Here is a 20,279-nt window from a genome sequence, read left to right as displayed (position 1 = left end):
TGGTAATAGGCTACACCAGCAGTCGTTATGCTCCTATAGTTTCTGGTAATAGACTACAGTCGTTATGCTCCTATAGTTTCTGGTAATAGGCTACACCAGCAGTCGTTATGCTCCTATAGTTTCTGGTAATAGACTACACCAGCAGTCGTTATGCTCCTATAGTTTCTGGTAATAGGCTACACCAGCAGTCGTTATGCTCCTATAGTTTCTGGTAATAGACTACACCAGCAGTCGTTATGCTCCTATAGTTTCTGGTAATAGTCTACACCAGCAGTCATTATGCTCCTATAGTTTCTGGTAATAGACTACACCAGCAGTCGTTATGCTCCTATAGTTTCTGGTAATAGACTACAGTCGTTATGCTCCTATAGTTTCTGGTAATAGACTACACCAGCAGTCGTTATGCTCCTATAGTTTCTGGTAATAGACTACAGTCGTTATGCTCCTATAGTTTCTGGTAATAGACTACACCAGCAGTCAGCAACCTTTTCCATTTGGTGCCAATTTATCTGACCATTTCTACTGATCTGGTGCCAGTTATGATTTTCATATTTTCATTTTCATGGAACAGTTTCATTTTAATTCCTAATAGTATCTCAAAATCATTGTCTGTGATTAATCTACATTCTATCTAAATCTAAATATAAATTATACAAATCTAAAAGTAACTTTTATTGCCAACTATGTAAAAATAGCCAACAAATAAAAACATTGCAGACTGCAGTTAGAAAATATCCTGATCAAAATAAATACCTTATAAATCACATTGGCTGCACATGGCCTGTCTACAATGATTTTGAAACATTGTATCTACTATCAACTGGGTAGCCTGAAACTGAAGAAGGCAAGCTTGCAACATTGTATAAAATATTCTGGGCCCACAGAGTTTCCTGCGCCAGTGAGTTTGGGACAGACACAGCTGTAGGCTATTAGACTAATCCTACTTCTATATGTGTAACCAGGTAGACTAGTCCTACTTCTATATGGGTAACCAGGTAGACTAGTCCTACTTCTATATGTGTAACCAGGTAGACTAGTCCTACTTCTATATGGGTAACCAGGTAGACTAGTCCTACTTCTATATGTGTAACCAGGTAGACTAGTCCTACTTCTATATGGGTAACCAGGTAGACTAGTCCTACTTCTATATGTGTAACCAGGTAGACTAGTCCTACTTCTATATGGGTAACCAGGTAGACTAGTCCTACTTCTATATGTGTAACCAGGTAGACTAGTCCTACTTCTATATGTGTAACCAGGTAGACTAGTCCTACTTCTATATGGGTAACCAGGTAGACTAGTCCTACTTCTATATGTGTAACCAGGTAGACTAGTCCTACTTCTATATGGGTAACCAGGTAGACTAGTCCTACTTCTATATGTGTAACCAGGTAGACTAGTCCTACTTCTATATGTGTAACCAGGTAGACTAGTCCTACTTCTATATGGGTAACCAGGTAGACTAGTCCTACTGCTATATGGGTAACCAGGTAGACTAGTCCTACTTCTATATGTGTAACCAGGTAGACTAGTCCTACTTCTATCTGGGTAACCAGGTAGACTAGTCCTACTTCTATATGTGTAATCAGGTAGACTAGTCCTACTTCTATATGTGTAACCAGGTAGACTAGTCCTACTTCTATATGTGTAACCAGGTAGACTAGTCCTACTTCTATATGGGTAACCAGGTAGACTAGTCCTACTTCTATATGTGTAACCAGGTAGACTAGTCCTACTTCTATATGTGTAACCAGGTAGACTAGTCCTACTTCTATATGGGTAACCAGGTAGACTAGTCCTACTTCTATATGGGTAACCAGGTAGACTAGTCCTACTTCTATATGGGTAATTAGGTAGACTAGTCCTACTTCTATATGTGTAACCAGGTAGACTAGTCCTACTTCTATATGTGTAACCAGGTAGACTAGTCCTACTTCTATATGTGTAACCAGGTAGACTAGTCCTACTTCTATATGTGTAACCAGGTAGACTAGTCCTACTTCTATATGTGTAACCAGGTAGACTAGTCCTACTTCTATATGGGTAACCAGGTAGACTAGTCCTACTTCTATATGGGTAACCAGGTGTGCGTCCTTACTCAACATTGACAGGAGTGTTTCAAACAAAAGACAATTAATAAATTGACAAAACTGACGCATCTTGCGGGGTCAGGTCTGGGTGGTCTGCCAGGGGCCGTTTCATTTAGTATCTGTTTGGGTCAGTTGGGGAATGATTGTATTTCCCCATAGTATGTTGTACCGAAGTTGACCGACTGAAAGGGAGTGTAACTTTATGACTATAATTACTGTTCCCTGAAGGAGGGAAACGAGGTACAACACCTGTTTGGCTCCACCCCTTCCTGGGTCTTTGAAGAGCGATATTAAATTGAATATGACCTAAGGCTCGTATTTCTGTGTGTTATTATATTATAATTAAGTCTATGATTTGATATTTGATATAGCAGTCTGACTGAGTGGTGGTAGGCAGCAGCAGGCTCGTAAGCATTCATTCAAACATTCATTCAAACAGCACTTTCCTGCGTTTGCCAGCAGCTCTTTGCAATGCTTGAAGCACAGCTCTGTTTATGACTTCAAGCCTGTCAACTCCCAAGATTAGGCTGGCAATACTAAAGTGCCTATAAGAACATTCTGGGTGGCAGGGTAGCCTAGTGGTTAGAACGTTGGACTAGTAACTGAAAGGTTGCAAGTTCAAATCCCCGAGATGACAAGGTACAAATCTGTCGTTCTGCCCCTGAACAGGCAGTTAAGCCACTAAAGGTAAGAAAATATATAAATTAAATAAATAAATAAAAATGTATATGAATTTCAAATGATATAGAGAGAAATAGTTATATGTTAAAAGCTTTTTTACATGGCACATATTGCACTTTTACTTTCTTCTCCAACACTGTGTTTTTGCACTATTTAAACCAAATGGAACATGTTTCATTATTTATTTGAGACTAAATAGATTTTATTGATGTATTATATTAAGTTAAAATAAGTGTTCATTCAGTATTGTTGTAGTTGTCATTATTACAAATATATATAAAAAATGGTCCAATTAATCGGTATTGGCTTATTTTGGTCTTCCAATAATCGGCATCGGCATTGAAAAATCATAATCGGTCGACCTCTACTATGTTATTGGTGGTGATGTTATGGACCTCTACTATGTTATTGGTGGTGATGTTATGGGTGGACCTCTACTATGTTATTGGTGGTGATGTTATGGACCTCTACTATGTTATTGGTGGTGATGTTATGGGTGGACCTCTACTATGTTATTGGTGGTGATGTTATGGACCTCTACTATGTTATTGGTGGTGATGTTATGGGCCTCTACTATGTTATTGGTGGTGATGTTATGGGTGGACCTCTACTATGTTATTGGTGGTGATGTTATGGGTGGATCTCTACTATGTTATTGGTGGTGATGTTATGGGTGGACCTCTACTATGTTATTGGTGGTGATGTTATGGGTGGGCCTCTACTATGTTATTGGTGGTGATGTTATGGGTGGACCTCTACTATGTTATTGGTGGTGATGTTATGGGTGGACCTCTACTATGTTATTGGTGGTGATGTTATGGACCTCTACTATGTTATTGGTGGTGATGTTATGGACCTCTACTATGTTATTGGTGGTGATGTTATGGGCCTCTACTATGTTATTGGTGGTGATGTTATGGGTGGACCTCTACTATGTTATTGGTGGTGATGTTATGGGTGGACCTCTACTATGTTATTGGTGTTGATGTTATGGACCTCTACTATGTTATTGGTGGTGATGTTATGGGTGGACCTCTACTATGTTATTGGTGGTGATGTTATGGACCTCTACTATGTTATTGGTGGTGATGTTATGGACCTCTACTATGTTATTGGTGGTGATGTTATGGATCTCTACTATGTTATTGGTGGTGATGTTATGGGCCTCTACTATGTTATTGGTGGTGATGTTATGGACCTCTACTATGTTATTGGTGGTGATGTTATGGGTGGACCTCTACTATGTTATTGGTGGTGATGTTATGGGTGGACCTCTACTATGTTATTGGTGGTGATGTTATGGGCCTCTACTATGTTATTGGTGGTGATGTTATGGGTGGACCTCTACTATGTTATTGGTGGTGATGTTATGGGTGGACCTCTACTATGTTATTGGTGGTGATGTTATGGACCTCTACTATGTTATTGGTGGTGATGTTATGGGTGGATCTCTACTATGTTATTGGTGGTGATGTTATGGGTGGATCTCTACTATGTTATTGGTGGTGATGTTATGGACCTCTACTATGTTATTGGTGGTGATGTTATGGGTGGACCTCTACTATGTTATTGGTGGTGATGTTATGGACCTCTACTATGTTATTGGTGGTGATGTTATGGGTGGACCTCTACTATGTTATTGGTGGTGATGTTATGGACCTCTACTATGTTATTGGTGGTGATGTTATGGGTGGACCTCTACTATGTTATTGGTGGTGATGTTATGGATCTCTACTATGTTATTGGTGGTGATGTTATGGACCTCTACTATGTTATTGGTGGTGATGTTATGGACCTCTACTATGTTATTGGTGGTGATGTTATGGGTGGACCTCTACTATGTTATTGGTGGTGATGTTATGGGTGGACCTCTACTATGTTATTGGTGGTGATGTTATGGGTGGACCTCTACTATGTTATTGGTGGTGATGTTATGGGTGGACCTCTACTATGTTATTGGTGGTGATGTTATGGACCTCTACTATGTTATTGGTGGTGATGTTATGGACCTCTACTATGTTATTGGTGGTGATGTTATGGGTGGACCTCTACTATGTTATTGGTGGTGATGTTATGGGTGGACCTCTACTATGTTATTGGTGGTGATGTTATGGGCCTCTACTATGTTATTGGTGGTGATGTTATGGGTGGACCTCTACTATGTTATTGTTGGTGATGTTATGGGTGGACCTCTACTATGTTATTGGTGGTGATGTTATGGGTGGACCTCTACTATGTTATTGGTGGTGATGTTATGGGTGGACATCTACTATGTTATTGGTGGTGATGTTATGGACCTCTACTATGTTATTGGTGGTGATGTTATGGGTCTCTACTATGTTATTGGTGGTGATGTTATGGGTGGACCTCTACTATGTTATTGGTGGTGATGTTATGGACCTCTACTATGTTATTGGTGGTGATGTTATGGGTGGACCTCTACTATGTTATTGGTGGTGATGTTATGGGTGGACCTCTACTATGTTATTGGTGGTGATGTTATGGGTGGACTTCTACTATGTTATTGGTGGTGATGTTATGGACCTCTACTATGTTATTGGTGGTGATGTTATGGGTGGACCTCTACTATGTTATTGGTGGTGATGTTATGGGCCTCTACTATGTTATTGGTGGTGATGTTATGGACCTCTACTATGTTATTGGTGGTGATGTTATGGACCTCTACTATGTTATTGGTGGTGATGTTATGGACCTCTACTATGTTATTGGTGGTGATGTTATGGGTGGACCTCTACTATGTTATTGGTGGTGATGTTATGGGTCTCTACTATGTTATTGGTGGTGATGTTATGGGTGGACCTCTACTATGTTATTGGTGGTGATGTTATGGACCTCTACTATGTTATTGGTGGTGATGTTATGGGTGGACCTCTACTATGTTATTGGTGGTGATGTTATGGGTGGACCTCTACTATGTTATTGGTGGTGATGTTATGGGTGGACCTCTACTATGTTATTGGTGGTGATGTTATGGGCCTCTACTATGTTATTGGTGGTGATGTTATGGACCTCTACTATGTTATTGGTGGTGATGTTATGGACCTCTACTATGTTATTGGTGGTGATGTTATGGGTGGACCTCTACTATGTTATTGGTGGTGATGTTATGGACCTCTACTATGTTATTGGTGGTGATGTTATGGGTCTCTACTATGTTATTGGTGGTGATGTTATGGGTGGACCTCTACTATGTTATTGGTGGTGATGTTATGGACCTCTACTATGTTATTGGTGGTGATGTTATGGACCTCTACTATGTTATTGGTGGTGATGTTATGGACCTCTACTATGTTATTGGTGGTGATGTTATGGGTGGACCTCTACTATGTTATTGGTGGTGATGTTATGGACCTCTACTATGTTATTGGTGGTGATGTTATGGACCTCTACTATGTTATTGGTGGTGATGTTATGGGTGGACCTCTACTATGTTATTGGTGGTGATGTTATGGATCTCTACTATGTTATTGGTGGTGATGTTATGGGCCTCTACTATGTTATTGGTGGTGATGTTATGGGTGGACCTCTACTATGTTATTGGTGGTGATGTTATGGACCTCTACTATGTTATTGGTGGGGATGTTATGGGTGGACCTCTACTATGTTATTGGTGGTGATGTTATGGACCTCTACTATGTTATTGGTGGTGATGTTATGGGTGGACCTCTACTATGTTATTGGTGGTGATGTTATGGGTGGACCTCTACTATGTTATTGGTGGTGATGTTATGGACCTCTACTATGTTATTGTTGGTGATGTTATGGGTGGACCTCTACTATGTTATTGGTGGTGATGTTATGGACCTCTACTATGTTATTGGTGGTGATGTTATGGGTGGACCTCTACTATGTTATTGGTGGTGATGTTATGGGTGGACCTCTACTATGTTATTGGTGGTGATGTTATGGACCTCTACTATGTTATTGGTGGTGATGTTATGGACCTCTACTATGTTATTGGTGGTGATGTTATGGGTGGACCTCTACTATGTTATTGGTGGTGATGTTATGGGTCTCTACTATGTTATTGGTGGTGATGTTATGGGTGGACCTCTACTATGTTATTGGTGGTGATGTTATGGGTGGACCTCTACTATGTTATTGGTGGTGATGTTATGGACCTCTACTATGTTATTGGTGGTGATGTTATGGGTGGACCTCTACTATGTTATTGGTGGTGATGTTATGGGTGGACCTCTACTATGTTATTGGTGGTGATGTTATGGGTGGACCTCTACTATGTTATTGGTGGTGATGTTATGGACCTCTACTATGTTATTGGTGGTGATGTTATGGACCTCTACTATGTTATTGGTGGTTATGTTATGGGTGGACCTCTACTATGTTATTGGTGGTGATGTTATTGGTCGACCTCTACTATGTTATTGGTGGTGATGTTATGGGTGGACCTCTACTATGTTATTGGTGGTGATGTTATGGGCCTCTACTATGTTATTGGTGGTGATGTTATGGGTGGACCTCTACTATGTTATTGGTGGTGATGTTATGGGTGGACCTCTACTATGTTATTGGTGGTGATGTTATGGACCTCTACTATGTTATTGGTGGTGATGTTATGGGTGGACCTCTACTATGTTATTGGTGGTGATGTTATGGACCTCTACTATGTTATTGGTGGTGATGTTATGGACCTCTACTATGTTATTGGTGGTGATGTTATGGACCTCTACTATGTTATTGGTGGTGATGTTATGGGTGGACCTCTACTATGTTATTGGTGGTGATGTTATGGGTCGACCTCTACTATGTTATTGGTGGTGATGTTATGGATCTCTACTATGTTATTGGTGGTGATGTTATGGGCCTCTACTATGTTATTGGTGGTGATGTTATGGGTGGACCTCTACTATGTTATTGGTGGTGATGTTATGGGTGGACCTCTACTATGTTATTGGTGGTGATGTTATGGACCTCTACTATGTTATTGGTGGTGATGTTATGGGTGGACCTCTACTATGTTATTGGTGGTGATGTTATGGGTGGACCTCTACTATGTTATTGGTGGTGATGTTATGGGTGGACCTCTACTATGTTATTGGTGGTGATGTTATGGGTGGACCTCTACTATGTTATTGGTGGTGATGTTATGGACCTCTACTATGTTATTGGTGGTGATGTTATGGACCTCTACTATGTTATTGGTGGTGATGTTATGGACCTCTACTATGTTATTGGTGGTGATGTTATGGGTGGACCTCTACTATGTTATTGGTGGTGATGTTATGGGTGGACCTCTACTATGTTATTGGTGGTGATGTTATGGACCTCTACTATGTTATTGGTGGTGATGTTATGGGTGGACCTCTACTATGTTATTGGTGGTGGTGTTATGGACCTCTACTATGTTATTGGTGGTGATGTTATGGACCTCTACTATGTTATTGGTGGTGATGTTATGGGCCTCTACTATGTTATTGGTGGTGATGTTATGGGTGGACCTCTACTATGTTATTGGTGGTGATGTTATGGGTGGACCTCTACTATGTTATTGGTGGTGATGTTATGGACCTCTACTATGTTATTGGTGGTGATGTTATGGGTGGACCTCTACTATGTTATTGGTGGTGATGTTATGGACCTCTACTATGTTATTGGTGGTGATGTTATGGACCTCTACTATGTTATTGGTGGTGATGTTATGGACCTCTACTATGTTATTGGTGGTGATGTTATGGGTGGACCTCTACTATGTTATTGGTGGTGATGTTATGGGTGGACCTCTACTATGTTATTGGTGGTGATGTTATGGACCTCTACTATGTTATTGGTGGTGATGTTATGGGTGGGTCTCTACTATGTTATTGGTGGTGATGTTATGGGTGGACCTCTACTATGTTATTGGTGGTGATGTTATGGGTGGACCTCTACTATGTTATTGGTGGTGATGTTATGGGTGGACCTCTACTATGTTATTGGTGGTGATGTTATGGACCTCTACTATGTTATTGGTGGTGATGTTATGGACCTCTACTATGTTATTGGTGGTGATGTTATGGACCTCTACTATGTTATTGGTGGTGATGTTATGGACCTCTACTATGTTATTGGTGGTGATGTTATGGGTGGACCTCTACTATGTTATTGGTGGTGATGTTATGGGTCTCTACTATGTTATTGGTGGTGATGTTATGGGTGGACCTCTACTATGTTATTGGTGGTGATGTTATGGACCTCTACTATGTTATTGGTGGTGATGTTATGGGTGGACCTCTACTATGTTATTGGTGGTGATGTTATGGGTGGACCTCTACTATGTTATTGGTGGTGATGTTATGGGTGGACCTCTACTATGTTATTGGTGGTGATGTTATGGGTGGACCTCTACTATGTTATTGGTGGTGATGTTATGGGCCTCTACTATGTTATTGGTGGTGATGTTATGGACCTCTACTATGTTATTGGTGGTGATGTTATGGACCTCTACTATGTTATTGGTGGTGATGTTATGGGTGGACCTCTACTATGTTATTGGTGGTGATGTTATGGACCTCTACTATGTTATTGGTGGTGATGTTATGGGTCTCTACTATGTTATTGGTGGTGATGTTATGGGTGGACCTCTACTATGTTATTGGTGGTGATGTTATGGACCTCTACTATGTTATTGGTGGTGATGTTATGGACCTCTACTATGTTATTGGTGGTGATGTTATGGACCTCTACTATGTTATTGGTGGTGATGTTATGGGTGGACCTCTACTATGTTATTGGTGGTGATGTTATGGACCTCTACTATGTTATTGGTGGTGATGTTATGGACCTCTACTATGTTATTGGTGGTGATGTTATGGGTGGACCTCTACTATGTTATTGGTGGTGATGTTATGGATCTCTACTATGTTATTGGTGGTGATGTTATGGGCCTCTACTATGTTATTGGTGGTGATGTTATGGGTGGACCTCTACTATGTTATTGGTGGGGATGTTATGGGTGGACCTCTACTATGTTATTGGTGGTGATGTTATGGACCTCTACTATGTTATTGGTGGTGATGTTATGGGTGGACCTCTACTATGTTATTGGTGGTGATGTTATGGGTGGACCTCTACTATGTTATTGGTGGTGATGTTATGGACCTCTACTATGTTATTGTTGGTGATGTTATGGGTGGACCTCTACTATGTTATTGGTGGTGATGTTATGGACCTCTACTATGTTATATGTGGTGATGTTATGGGTGGACCTCTACTATGTTATTGGTGGTGATGTTATGGGTGGACCTCTACTATGTTATTGGTGGTGATGTTATGGACCTCTACTATGTTATTGGTGGTGATGTTATGGACCTCTACTATGTTATGGGTGGTGATGTTATGGGTGGACCTCTACTATGTTATTGGTGGTGATGTTATGGGTCTCTACTATGTTATTGGTGGTGATGTTATGGGTGGACCTCTACTATGTTATTGGTGGTGATGTTATGGGTGGACCTCTACTATGTTATTGGTGGTGATGTTATGGGTCTCTACTATGTTATTGGTGGTGATGTTATGGGTGGACCTCTACTATGTTATTGGTGGTGATGTTATGGACCTCTACTATGTTATTGGTGGTGATGTTATGGACCTCTACTATGTTATTGGTGGTGATGTTATGGGTGGACCTCTACTATGTTATTGGTGGTGATGTTATGGGTGGACCTCTACTATGTTATTGGTGGTGATGTTATGGGTGGACCTCTACTATGTTATTGGTGGTGATGTTATGGACCTCTACTATGTTATTGGTGGTGATGTTATGGACCTCTACTATGTTATTGGTGGTTATGTTATGGGTGGACCTCTACTATGTTATTGGTGGTGATGTTATTGGTCGACCTCTACTATGTTATTGGTGGTGATGTTATGGGTGGACCTCTACTATGTTATTGGTGGTGATGTTATGGGCCTCTACTATGTTATTGGTGGTGATGTTATGGGTGGACCTCTACTATGTTATTGGTGGTGATGTTATGGGTGGACCTCTACTATGTTATTGGTGGTGATGTTATGGACCTCTACTATGTTATTGGTGGTGATGTTATGGGTGGACCTCTACTATGTTATTGGTGGTGATGTTATGGACCTCTACTATGTTATTGGTGGTGATGTTATGGACCTCTACTATGTTATTGGTGGTGATGTTATGGACCTCTACTATGTTATTGGTGGTGATGTTATGGGTGGACGTCTACTATGTTATTGGTGGTGATGTTATGGGTCAACCTCTACTATGTTATTGGTGGTGATGTTATGGATCTCTACTATGTTATTGGTGGTGATGTTATGGGCCTCTACTATGTTATTGGTGGTGATGTTATGGGTGGACCTCTACTATGTTATTGGTGGTGATGTTATGGGTGGACCTCTACTATGTTATTGGTGGTGATGTTATGGACCTCTACTATGTTATTGGTGGTGATGTTATGGGTGGACCTCTACTATGTTATTGGTGGTGATGTTATGGGTGGACCTCTACTATGTTATTGGTGGTGATGTTATGGGTGGACCTCTACTATGTTATTGGTGGTGATGTTATGGGTGGACCTCTACTATGTTATTGGTGGTGATGTTATGGACCTCTACTATGTTATTGGTGGTGATGTTATGGACCTCTACTATGTTATTGGTGGTGATGTTATGGACCTCTACTATGTTATTGGTGGTGATGTTATGGGTGGACCTCTACTATGTTATTGGTGGTGATGTTATGGGTGGACCTCTACTATGTTATTGGTGGTGATGTTATGGACCTCTACTATGTTATTGGTGGTGATGTTATGGGTGGACCTCTACTATGTTATTGGTGGTGGTGTTATGGACCTCTACTATGTTATTGGTGGTGATGTTATGGGTGGACCTCTACTATGTTATTGGTGGTGATGTTATGGGTGGACCTCTACTATGTTATTGGTGGTGATGTTATGGACCTCTACTATGTTATTGGTGGTGATGTTATGGACCTCTACTATGTTATTGGTGGTGATGTTATGGACCTCTACTATGTTATTGGTGGTGATGTTATGGGTGGACCTCTACTATGTTATTGGTGGTGATGTTATGGGTGGACCTCTACTATGTTATTGGTGGTGATGTTATGGACCTCTACTATGTTATTGGTGGTGATGTTATGGGTGGGTCTCTACTATGTTATTGGTGGTGATGTTATGGGTGGACCTCTACTATGTTATTGGTGGTGATGTTATGGACCTCTACTATGTTATTGGTGGTGATGTTATGGGTGGACCTCTACTATGTTATTGGTGGTGATGTTATGGGTGGACCTCTACTATGTTATTGGTGGTGATGTTATGGGTGGACCTCTACTATGTTATTGGTGGTGATGTTATGGACCTCTACTATGTTATTGGTGGTGATGTTATGGGTGGACCTCTACTATGTTATTGGTGGTGATGTTATGGGTGGACCTCTACTATGTTATTGGTGGTGATGTTATGGGTGGACCTCTACTATGTTATTGGTGGTGATGTTATGGGCCTCTACTATGTTATTGGTGGTGATGTTATGGGTGGACCTCTACTATGTTATTGGTGGTGATGTTATGGGCCTCTACTATGTTATTGGTGGTGATGTTATGGGCCTCTACTATGTTATTGGTGGTGATGTTATGGGTGGACCTCTACTATGTTATTGGTGGTGATGTTATGGGTGGACCTCTACTATGTTATTGGTGGTGATGTTATGGGTGGACCTCTACTATGTTATTGGTGGTGATGTTATGGGACCTCTACTATGTTATTGGTGGTGATGTTATGGACTTCTACTATGTTATTGGTGGTGATGTTATGGGTGGACCTCTACTATGTTATTGGTGGTGATGTTATGGGTGGACCTCTACTATGTTATTGGTGGTGATGTTATGGACCTCTACTATGTTATTGGTGGTGATGTTATGGACCTCTACTATGTTATTGGTGGTGATGTTATGGGTGGACCTCTACTATGTTATTGGTGGTGATGTTATGGGTGGACCTCTACTATGTTATTGGTGGTGATGTTATGGGTGGACCTCTACTATGTTATTGGTGGTGATGTTATGGGTGGACCTCTACTATGTTATTGGTGGTGATGTTATGGGTGGACCTCTACTATGTTATTGGTGGTGATGTTATGGGTGGACCTCTACTATGTTATTGGTGGTGATGTTATGGACCTCTACTATGTTATTGGTGGTGATGTTATGGACCTCTACTATGTTATTGGTGGTGATGTTATGGGTGGACCTCTACTATGTTATTGGTGGTGATGTTATGGGTGGACCTCTACTATGTCAGGCTGATGGAAAAGCTAGCCAAAGAGCATTTAACTGGTTGAAGTGTTTAACTATAAATCAGTTGATTTGCGACAATAACACAAACATATTAAGCAGGAGATTCAAACGAGCCTTACAATTATAATCCAAAAGTAATGTGAAATGTACTCAACCTGTAAATGGAGGCTATTTTTGCTGTCAGCCTATGAGAACTCCCCTGAGTTTTCCCCCACGGTGGTGAATTAGTGAATAGACACAGAGCTTAATGTGAGTTTCCTTGAGTAGCACTCCTGATCTTGCGCTGTAATATTCAGAATACATCGTGAAAAACTAAAATCTTAGCTCACCATTTTTGCTCCAGGCAGATATACTACATCCATAACTAGTGGTTTCCTCATTAGCAGATATAGTACATCCATAACTAGTGGTTTCCTCATTAGCAGATATACTACATCCCATTAACTAGTGGTTTCCTCATTACCAGATATACTACATCCATAACTAGTGGTTTCCTCATTACCAGATATACTACATCCATAACTAGTGGTTTCCTCATGACCAGATATACTACATCCATAACTAGTGGTTATTTACCAGATATACTACATCCATAACTACTGGTTTCCTCATTACCAGATATACTACATCCATAACTAGTGGTTTCCTCATTACCAGATATACTACATCCATAACTAGTGGTTTCGTCATTACCAGATATACTACATCCATAACTAGTGGTTTCCTCATTACTAGATATACTACATCCATAACTAGTGGTTTCCTCATTACCAGATATACTACATCCATAACTAGTGGTTTCCTCATTACCAGATATACTACATCCATAACTAGTGGTTTCCTCATTACCAGATATACTACATCCATAACTAGTGGTTTCCTCATTACCAGATATACTACATCCATAACTAGCGGTTTCCTCATTAGCAGGGAGGAGTTTCTACAATCAGATTGTGTGTGCATCGCCCTCAATCATCGATGTTACTACTAATGTGAAAACAATACAAAATATGACTATTCTTGCTCATTTTGTGGGCCTTTAATCATCTGTCTGACTTTGTTGTTCATGCAGGAGAGAGACGTGACTATCGTGGATCCTCTGGGGAGCCTCAACAACCTCTTGATGCTGAAGAGGCAGAGAAGAGTCTCTCCACATTAGAACACCTCAAGAAACACCAGCAGAGATCCACAGGGAAGAGAACTCACTGCTGCTCTGACTGTGGGAAGAGATTCACCTCCCCATCAGGCATTAAAATTCATCAGAGAATCCACACAGGAGAGAAACCTTTTAGCTGTACTCAATGTGGGAAGAGTTTTACTCAATCAACCAGCCTGATATCACACCAGAGAACTCACACAGGAGAGAAACCTTATAACTGTGCTCAATGTGGGAAGAGTTTTACTAGGTCAACTGGCCTGATATCACACCAGAGAACACACACAGGAGAGAAACCTTATAGCTGTGATGAATGTGGGAAGAGTTTTGTTACATCTAACAGTCTGACTAAACACCAGAGAACACACACAGGAGAGAAACCTTATAGATGTGATGAATGTGGGAAGAGTTATGTTAAATCTAGCAGTCTGACTAAACACCAGAGAACACACACAGGAGAGAAACCTTATAGATGTGATGAATGTGGGAAGAGTTATGTTAAATCTAGCAGTCTGACTAAACACCAGAGAACACACACAGGAGAGGACATCTTATAGCTGTGATGAATGTGGGAAGAGTTTTGTTACATCTAACAGTCTGACTAAACACCAGAGAACACACACAGGAGAGAAATCTTATAGATGTGATGAATGTGGGAAGAGTTATGTTACATCTAGCTGTCTGACTAAACACCGGAGAACACACACAGGAGAGAAACCTTATAGCTGTGCTCAATGTGGGAAGAGCTTTAATGAGAAAAGCTGTCTGACTAAACACCAGAGAACACACACAGGAGAGAAGCCTTTTAGCTGTAATCAATGTGGGAAGAGTTTTACTCAGTCAACCAGCCTGATGTCACACCAGAGAAAACACACACAGGAGAGAAATCTTATAGCTGTGCTCAATGTGGGAAGAGTTTTACTATGTCTAACAAGCGGACTTCACACCATATAACACATACAGGAGAAACCTCAGCTGTGATCAGTGTGACCAGAGATAATCTGATAAAATACCTCAATCAATGAAATAATGTCACAATGTAGAATGTTTTAACATTGTAGTAGGAGTATTTTAATGATGTCATAATGTTGAACCCTAAACGTTTGTCCCCTGTTCTATTGATTTCAACATGATATGGATATTAGCCTCAGGGGGAAATCCAGGCTCTGAATTGAAAGAGTACTATTTATGTGATTTAACAAAAAATGACTAACAAAAAAAGAGTTGTGTTACACTTACCACGTTGGTGACCCACTTGAATCAAAATGCAACACTTCAAAATGTATCTAGCTGTTCTCTACAAATTATTAAGAAGTTAGTTTTCCGTATTGGATATGAGTTTTGTTTGGGTTCATTCCAAGGGGACGAGAGTTCTAGAAGCTCGTGGTAATTATTATTTTTTTAATTGTTTTTAATTGTTGACAGCCAGTGGACACCATGTTTATATTGGTGAAGGTGAAGCATTGTAGTGGATGGAAGTTGTTTTCTGTTGGTGGTGAGCACGTAAAGTGGAGTTTTTAGAAAAGCCTCTGAGTGTGTATTCCTAAGTGGGGGGCACCTTGGAGGTGTAAACAGGGCTGAGTCAGCTATCTGTGTGAACTGGATGAAAACTAGAATCTTTGTTTACTATTTAAGACAGTTTATGATATAGTATAAGCTAGTAAGGTGCACCTGGAATTATTTTAAACCTGTAATTGTTTTAAACCTGTAATTATTTTACACCTGTACCCCATTTTAGAAGTATTGAAAGATATAAATGTATGAGTTGCAAAATCCTAGGAACTAACCTTGACATAGAAATGTGAAAAATGAAAATATTCCTGTAGGTTAAAATATTAATTGATTATTAATATTAGTTATGTTTGAGAATAGCATTGTGTGACAGGCTGACTTGAAAGATTTTACTCAACATTTTACTGCGTGGCAATACTGTGTTTGGATTCTGAAGGGCATTTATACAAAAGAGGTAGTCTAGACACTGTATTAATACCATTATGCATTTGAATCCCATCTACAGCTACCATCTAAGATATTAATTTCCCTCCACAAGGGGGCGGACATGTAACGTTTCCAAAATGGGATATTATTGTACATGTAACGTTTCCAAAATGGGATAGTATTGTCCATGTAACGTTTCCAAAATGGGACAGTATTGTACATGTAACGTTTCCAAAATGGGATAGTATTGTCCATGTAACGTTTCCAAAATGGGATAGTATTGTCCATGTAACGTTTCCAAAATGGGATAGTATTGTCCATGTAACGTTTCCAAAATGGGATAGTATTGTCCATGTAATGTTTCCAAAATGGGATAGTATTGTACATGTAACGTTTCCAAAATGGGATAGTATTGTACATGTAACGTTTCCAAAATGGGATAGTATTGTTCATGTAACGTTTCAAAATGGGATAGTATTGCACATGTAACATTTCCAAAATGGGATAGTATTGCACATGTAACATTTCCAAAATGGGATAGTATTGTACATGTAACGTTTCCAAAATGGGATAGTATTTTACATGTAACGTTTCCAAAATGGGATAGTATTGTACATGTAACGTTTCCAAAATGGGATAGTATTTTACATGTAACGTTTCCAAAATGGGATAGTATTGTTCATGTAACGTTTCAAAATGGGATAGTATTGTACATGTAACGTTATGCCCCTTTGTGAGTTAATAGTATTCGCATGCTGTAGCAGGCTATATAAAGAGGAAGACCTCCATTGACGATTCAGTTCGTTGTAACATTGTGACATCACTAAAATACTCCTACTACAATGTTAAAACATTCTACATTGTGACATCACTAAAATACTCCTACTGCAATGTTAAAACATTCTACATTGTGACATTATATCATTGATATCATGAAACAACTCCTCCATGTATTTTCTGATGTTTGATCAGATGTCTTTTATCGGAGTATCTCTTGTTACATTGACCACAGCTATAAGGTTTTTCTCCCGTGTGTGTTCTTTGGTGTGATACTAGGCTGGTTAGCCAAGCAAATCTTGTCCCACATTGATCACAAGCTATAAGATTTCTCTCCTGTGTGTGTTCTCTGGTGTGATGTCAGCTGGCCAGATTGACCAAAACGCTTCCCACATTGACCACAGCTATAAGGTTTCTCTCCTGTGTGTGTTCTCTGGTGTATCTTCAGTTCGCCAGATTGAACAAAACTCTTCCCACATTGAGTACAGCTATAGGGTTTCTCTCCTGTGTGTCGTCTTTGGTGTATCGTCAGATGGTTAGATTTAAAAAAAAACTTCCCACATCGAGTACAGCTATAGGGTTTCTCTCCTGTGTGTGTTCTCTGGTGAAGAGTCAGATTGCGAAGGCAAGTAAAACTCTTCCCACACTCATCACAGATATACGGTTTCTCTCCTGTGTGTATTCTCTGGTGTGATATCAGGCTGCTTCGATGAGTAAAACACTTCCCACATTGATCACAGCTAAAAGGTTTTCTCTCCTGTGTGTGTTCTCTTGTGTGTTATCAGGTTGATTAGCTGAGTAAAACACTTCCCACATTCATCACAGCTAGAAAGTTTCTCTCCTGTGTGTGTTTCTCTGGTGTGATATCAGGCTGCTTCGATGAGTAAAACTCTTCCCACATTGATCACAGCTAAAAGGTTTCTCTCCTGTGTGTGTTCTCTGGTGTAATTTCAGGCTGGTTGAACGAGTAAAACTCTTCCCACAGTCATCACAGCTAGAAAGTTTCTCTCTGGTGTGATATCAGGCTGCTTCGATGAGTAAAACTCTTCCCACATTCATCACAGCTAAAAGGTTTCTCTCCTGTGTGTGTTCTTTGGTGTACAATAAGATGGCTAGATGTATCAAAACTCTTCCCACATTGAGTACAGCAATAAGCTTTCTCTACTGTGTGGCTTCTCCGATGAATTTTAATGCCTGATGAGGTGAATCTCTTCCCTCAGTCAGAGAGGTTAATTATCTTCCCTGTGGGTCTCTGCTGGTGTTTCTTGAGGTGTTCTGATCTGGAGAGACTCTTCTCTGCCTTGTCAGCATCATGATGTTGTTGAGGCTCCTCAGAGGATCCACGATAGTCACGTCTCTCTCCTGTGTGAACAACAAAGTCAGACAGATGGGTAAAGGCCCACAAACAGCAGAAATCCACTGTAAAAGGTCATGCCAACAGCGTAGCCATGATGTTGTACAACAATTGACATCTGTAATTGAATGTAATGATTACTTGACATTTGTCTTAAAATGAGCAACAATAGTCATATTTTGTCTTGTTTTCACATTAGTAGTAACATCTAAGATTGGAGGCCCTTTTCTATGTTTGCTGGTGAGAAAAGATTTTTGCTCAGGGGAGTAACCTCCATTACCAGGTTGCTAATGAGTTCATTTCACACTACTTTGGATTATAATTGTCAGGCTCGCTTGAATCTCCTGCTTAATATGTTTGTGTCCGTCGTCGCAAATCAACCGCTTTGTACTTAAAAAACACTTCAACCAGTAAAATGCTCTTTGGCTTTTCCATCAGCCTGACAATGAGGGTTTGTACACTGTTTGCCAAATTGGCCCATAACTTCACCTAACAACAAACATAGACCTACTGTAGGACCCATAACTTCACCTAACAATAACATAGACCTACTGTAGGACCCATAACTTCACATAACAATAACATAGACCTACTGTAGGGACCCATAACTTCACCTAACAATAACATAGACCTACTGTAGGACCCATAACTTCACATAACAATTAACATAGACCTACTGTAGGACCCATAACTTCACCTAACAACAACAACATAGACCTACTGTAGGACCCATAACTTCACCTAACAATAACATAGACCTACTGTAGGACCCATAACTTAACAACAAATATAGGAAAATAGCTCTGTGTGTTGAACAATAGCCTATCCATCAAGGAACAGTTCTCTACACATTATGAGCTAAGTATCTCCGTTTCCAAACGGACTAACGAGACCCTACAGTAAATCAAGCAGGACAATAACACATTATAAACATCAATTTGTTAGGGATGTTGGATCCAACGTGGAGCGCGGCATAACTGTCTTTACCAGAGTAATGAATGAAGAAGCACTTTGGTTGTTGTTGCATGTCGTGATGTTTGTAATTTGACTGGCATTCAGAAAAGTATTTCCTGGATCTTCTGATAGTTGATCATGTGACTGTAACTAAACATCTACAGTTATTAAGTATTATGTGTAATTATTGAAGAACTACGTTAATGACAGTATCCATTTGAGTGTTGTCAATAAAGCTAAGATTAAAAAAAATAAATAATGTATTTCACCTTTATTTAACCAGGTAGGCTAGTTGAGAACAAGTTCTCATTTACAACTGCAACCTGGCCAAGATAAAGCAAAGCAGTGCGACAAAAACAACAGAGTTACACGTTGGATAAACAAACGAACAGTCAATAACACAATAGAAAAATCTATATATAGTGTGTGCAAATGGAGTACGGAGGTAAGGCAATAAATAGGCCATAGTAGTGAAGTAATTACAATTTAACACTGGAGTGATAGATGTTCAAGTAGAAATACTGGTGTGCAAAAGAGCAAAAAAACGTAAATAAAAACATGGGGATGAGGTAGGCAGTTGGATGGGCTATTTACAGATGGGCTATTTACAGATGGGCTGTGTACAGCTGCAGCGATCGGTAAGCTGCTCAGATAGCTGATGCTTAAAGTTAGTGAGGGAGATATATGTCTCCAACTTCAGCGATTTTTGCAATTCGTTGCAGTCATTGGCAGCAGAGAACTGGAAGGAAAGGCGGCCAAAGGAGGTGTTGGCTTTGGGGATGACCAGTGAGATATACCTCCTGGAGCGCGTGCTATGGGTGGGTGTTGCTATGGTGACCAGTGAGCTGAGTGAAGTCGGCCTAGCAAAGACTTATAGATGACCTGGAGCCAGTGGGTTTGGCGACGAATATGTATACCAGGTCGATTAGAAAGGCCTGCTCGCAGAAGTGTTCTAGGGAGCATGTGACAGTGATGAGGGGTGGCCGTTTGACCGCAAACCCATAACGGATGCAGGCG

General features: G+C 40.2%; 1 pseudogene; it reads left to right on the top strand.

Moving 5' to 3' along the window:
* Positions 1–3,054: 3,054 nt before the first annotated feature.
* Positions 3,055–16,356, top strand: LOC145865990 (uncharacterized; annotated as a pseudogene).
* The last annotated feature ends 3,923 nt before the right edge of the window (positions 16,357–20,279 follow it).

The sequence above is a fragment of the Salmo salar genome, unplaced genomic scaffold, assembly GCF_965601325.2.
Source record: "Salmo salar unplaced genomic scaffold, fSalSal1 ptg000117l, whole genome shotgun sequence".
Taxonomy (NCBI): domain Eukaryota; kingdom Metazoa; phylum Chordata; class Actinopteri; order Salmoniformes; family Salmonidae; genus Salmo; species Salmo salar.
The sequence above is the reverse complement of the archived record's forward strand: the minus strand, read 5'-3'. Positions and strand labels throughout refer to the sequence as shown.